The sequence below is a fragment of the Gymnodraco acuticeps genome, unplaced genomic scaffold (genome assembly GCF_902827175.1).
Source record: "Gymnodraco acuticeps unplaced genomic scaffold, fGymAcu1.1, whole genome shotgun sequence".
Classification (NCBI taxonomy): Eukaryota; Metazoa; Chordata; class Actinopteri; order Perciformes; family Bathydraconidae; genus Gymnodraco; species Gymnodraco acuticeps.
The window spans coordinates 5,259,473-5,264,736 of NW_022991216.1; the positions used below are offsets into that span (position 1 = coordinate 5,259,473).

Here is a 5,264-nt window from a genome sequence, read left to right on the forward strand (position 1 = left end):
GCTGCATGCCAACCCTCCTCAAAAAACCTGTCTGACGTAGCTTTGGAGGAAAAAACCTGGCATGTTCCACGAGAAGGGAGAAGATTGATTTAAAAAGGAGTGAGATATAGAAGTAAGGATGGATTGGTAGACGGGGGAGAAGGAGCAAGTGAAGGAGGGGGCGGCAATCAATACCATGACTCATTCTTTCTGCGGTGGCCACTTCCTAACAGCATTCATTAAAGCAAACCTAATCATTTTGGCCCGATAATCAGATCCTGCGAGGCTCCATCTTCTTTCAGTCCCCCACCACACACATTCAAATCATGCACACTGATCCTGAAATGGGAGGAAACAGAACCTCATGCAGTGGATCTGATGGTTGTGGTGATAGTGGAGATGATATGATACTACTTCAATTAGCAAGTCAAATCTTTGGATAACACCCAAGATTTTTAGCCATGATAGCAGCACGGCTCCAAGGAAAGGTCGGTTTGTGGATGGTGCGCCACTCAGGTTCAGACTGAAATTACAACAACTATCGGATGGATTGAGGTGAAATGTGGTGCAGGCATTCACGGTACCCCAAGGATGAACCCTTATAACTTTCATGATCCCCTGATGTTCCCTTTAGTGCCACAACAAGGCGGAAATGTTGAGTTTGGTATCAATATCTCAAGAACTACTAGATGAATTGCTGCTGATGAGAATGTTTATCCCAAAACCCAAAGTGATGTTTTTCTAATGATTTAACATATTTTTACAATTTCAAATATTTGTATTTTACTGATCAAAATAAAGCAAAAGCAGCTATTCCTCATATTTAAGAAAAGGTCAATCCATTAACAACTAGATGAATTTTCAAGACATTTTGTTAAAACTTTCATAATTTTGAAATGTGGAATCATACTGACTTTGGTGAACCTTTGTCAGTTAATTTTTACATTTTAAATTGTTATTTACATTCCTTTACTTTGGTGTATGACAAGATTCATGAACTCCTATTGTATTGGCCTTTGCTGTATGTTGTGTTTCCTGCTAATTAGCATGCTAACAAAACTAAACCTTGCATGAGAATAAATGAATAACCTACACTGAATAAAAATATAAATGCAACACTTTTGTTTTTGCTCCCATTTTTCATGAGATGAACTCAAAGATCTAAAACATTTTCTATCTACACAAAATAACCATTTCTCTCAAATATTGTTCACAAATCTGAAAAAATCTGTGATAGTGAGCACTTCTCCTTTGCCGAGATAATCCATCCCACCTCACAGGTGTGGCATATCAAGATGCTGATTAGACAGCATGATTATTGCACAGGTGTGCCTTAGGCTGGCCACAATAAAAGGCCACTCTGAAATGTTCAGTTTTATCACACAGCACAATGCCACAGATGTCGCAAGTTTTGAGGGAGCGTGCAATTGGCATGCTGACAGCAGGAATGTCCACCAGAGCTGTTGCCCGTGAATTGAATGTTCATTTCTCTACCATAAGCCGTCTCCAAAGGCGTTTCAGAGAATTTGGCAGTATATCCAACCGGCCTCACAACCGCAGACCACGTGTAACCACACCAGCCCAGGACCTCCACATCCAGCATGTTCACCTCCAAGATCGTCTGAGACCAGCCACTCGGACAGCTGCTGCAATAATCGGTTTGCATAACCAAAGAATTTCTGCACAAACTGTCAGAAACCGTCTCAGGGAAGCTCATCTGCATGCTCGTCGTCCTCATCGGGGTCTCGACCTGACTCCGGTTCGTCCTCGTAGCCGACTTGAGTGGGCAAATGCTCACATTCGATGGCGTCTGGCACGTTGGAGAGGTGTTCTCTTCACGGATGAATCCCGGTTTTCACTGTTCAGGGCAGATGGCAGACAGCGTGTGTGGCGTCGTGTGGGTGAGCGGTTTTCTGATGTCAATGTTGTGAATCGAGTGGCCCATGGTGGTGGTGGGGTTATGGTATGGGCAGGCGTATGTTATGGACGACGAACACAGGTGCATTTTATTGATGGCATTGTGAATGCACAGAGATACCGTGACGAGATCCTGAGGCCCATTGTTGTGCCATTCATCCACGACCATCACCTCATGTTGCAGCATGATAATGCACGGCCCCATGTTGCAAGGATCTGTACACAATTCCTGGAGGCTGAAAACATCCCAGTTCTTGCATGGCCAGCATACTCACCGGACATGTCACCCATTGAGCATGTTTGGGATGCTCTGGATCGGCGTATACGACAGCGTGTTCCAGTTCCTGCCAATATCCAGCAACTTGGCACAGCCATTGAAGAGGAGTGGACCAACATTCCACAGGCCACAATCAACCTGAGCAACTCTATGCGAAGGAGATGTGTTGCACTGCGTGAGGCAAATGGTGGTCACACCAGATACTGACTGGTTTTCGGACCCCCCCCCCCCCCCCCCCCCCAATAAAGCAAAACTGCATGTTTCAGAGTGGCCTTTTATTGTGGCCAGCCTAAGGCACACCTGTGCAATAATCATGCTGTCTAATCAGCATCTTGATATGCCACACCTGTGAGGTGGGATGGATTATCTCGGCAAAGGAGAAGTGCTCACTATCACAGATCTTTTCAGATTTGTGAATAATATTTGAGAGAAATGGTTATTTTGTGTATATAGAAAAATGTTTAGATCTTTGAGTTCATCTCATGAAAAATGGGAGCAAAAACAAAAGTGTTGCATTTATATTTTTGTTCAGTGTATTAGCACTATATTTGTTAGCATGTTAGCAAGCTGATGGTATCTTTTTGCTCAAAGGCTAAGAACTCAGGCTTGTTTTACTCAATTAAACTGTATCTACAGTTAGAATTATTATCAAATGAATGTGGTTATCTAGAGTAAGATACATGTTATATTTGCATTACTGAAAATGCGCTAACACTGATTATTTTAAGCTCTGCGAAACTTTTTCAAGGGGTAAAGTGTTTCTTCCTAGAAAGTTCTGGCCCCTCTGCATCATCCATCTATATAGGTTTCAGGCTCAGTGTGAATCACACACACCACAGCAGCTCTTTAATGTGTTCACCTTCAGTCTGAGAATAGCTCCAGCCCAGTGGAGGCCTGCATTGAGCAGGATGTATAGGACAACTTCTAGGATAGGTCAAACTTCAGACAGTTAATATGAGAGAAAGTCAAATTATTTATATTGTGCTTTACAGAAAGAGGGTAGGAAAGGAGGGGGGAAATGTGAAAGAGGAAGTCACAATTTCAAGAAATATAATGTAAAAAATAGCTAATTATGTGTGATGAACTCAGATGGCCTGCTGCAGGGGGGATGCTTACATTTGTATTAATTCATCTAAAACTCAAATATTTGTTTATTCTTTCTTTCAGCTTCCTGAATGTTCATATTTGCTACTTTTCTTTGTCTTTTGTGAACCATACATGTAACATATTTGTACTGTAGATTAGCCAAAAACAAGCAGTATAAAGTCTTCCTTGTGGGGTGAATGGTATTTCTCATAACATCTTCCAGTCTAAACGGATAATGCTTTTTTCTTGCAAATGAAAAGCATGACTAGTGTCCAAATCAATGCTAACATTAGTCTTTATCTTAACGCAGCTATACTGTTAGTCTGGTTGGTTGATTTCTCAGAAATGTGCACCAAATAAGCAACATATCCACCCTTTTTGAGTCCTGCATGTTGTGACCCTGTCTTGTACAGGAACCCAGAGTCCTAATGTAGTTGTGATGGTGAGTGAATCTGGGGCTGTGTATAGTCTGCTGTAGGGAAATGATGGTGCATACAGAGGGTTGGGTGAAGAGGATTTACTCAAATCCATCTGTGCACATTGAAGTATACTTTATTTAAAGCCGATGTATACCGGACATTATACGGCTTATTGGGTGTTACGTATGCAGAGATAGAACGTCCCTCTCTCTTTTAAGTACAACATAGGAGGTTTATGCAACATGCTATCTCCCTGCCAGAGGGTGCTGTGTGAGACTGAATGCACATCACATAAACACACACAATATAATAACCAAACAACCACAATGAGATATAGATGCTATTGATCAGCTGTTTTGGTTCAAGGAAAGCTACAACGATGGATGTCACCTGACCACTGCAGCTAATGCCAACACTCCCACAAATACTGGAGGAGATAATTAACATTTGCATCGTGTCAGTCTGCCTAATTAACGTGAAGCCTGAGAGTTAATCAGTGTTGACAGCGTGTTATCAGATAAACAACACAACATCAGGAGGGTCTCACCTGCAGCTAGTCCCTGTTATTCACCTGGATCTCCACATAATACAACATCGCTGTCAGAGAAAGGTGTATTTTCCCACGAGACGCCCAGTGAGGATATCGTCGGTGATGGTGTTTATTTTCTGCGCTGGAGGGGGACCGCTGTTCGTCCTGTAGTCCCCCGCTCGGAGCGTTCATGTGTCGACCTGTCAGTCCCACCCTCCCCGCTGCAGCTCCATCACTAAACACGGTGTGCTGTGTGTGTCCGATGTGTGTGAGCTCCAGTGTGTGTGAGCTCCGGTGTGTCGCCGGTGTCTGAGCACAGATCAGGTTAACAGTTACATCAGAAGAAGACAGCACATCCTCCTGCAGAACATGAAGAAGAGGGGCGCCCCCCCGTGGTGCACTGCCGCCTGCAGGAGTCAGGCTGGGTAATGTGAACATTACGGCTGGAAATACTTGAACCACTGGTGGAATAACACAGATATTTTTAGTAAAAGTAGCGATACAACAGTATAACAATTACTACATTCAAAATGTGCTGTAGGTAAAATTATGGACTGTAATATGAGCATTAAGATGTACAATACGTACCACCTAGTTTTATTATAATAACTCAATATTGTGCTTCTTTATAGTTATATTCCACTTTATTTAATCAAATTAGTAACCTTAAATTGCTAATTGAAAACCAAAGATTGCCACCCAGCAGTATATATGACAAAAGTTAATATGAGCTCAACCTTTACCAGTTGCAACATTATAATATGTAGGCATAATGGACACATTCATGCATAGGCCTACAACGTTATAATCCAGTGATATAAATCCGTTTTTTCGAACTCTGCATAATGACTTCTTTGACTGTGGGGCATATAATCCAGGACTTTTACTTGTAGGCAATTGTTTTTAGTGTGGTTCATGTTCTTGCTTAAGTAAAGGATCTATTAAAACAGCCAGGGTTTCTATAACTTCATATACAAAAATATAATGTAATATTTGTGTCAAAGACATTCAACATTTGTAAAAAAACGAGTCATAATAACAGGAACAATGTTCCAAG

At 41.9% G+C, this 5,264-nt stretch overlaps 1 protein-coding gene across 10 annotated transcripts in view; it reads right to left on the minus strand.

The window, feature by feature from the left end:
- The window catches only part of LOC117561383 (membrane-associated phosphatidylinositol transfer protein 2-like), a 61,919-nt gene extending 57,406 nt beyond the window's left edge, over positions 1 to 4,513 (minus strand). For 8 of the 10 annotated variants that reach the window (XM_034238703.1, XM_034238710.1, XM_034238709.1 and 5 more), the window contains exon 1: positions 4,226 to 4,513. The gene's annotated coding sequence lies outside the window, so the exon portion shown is untranslated. The remainder of the gene's footprint in view (positions 1 to 4,225) is intronic. The other 2 variants (XM_034238704.1, XM_034238702.1) reach the window with 1 other exon arrangement.
- Between the last annotated feature and the right edge of the window lie 751 nt (positions 4,514 to 5,264).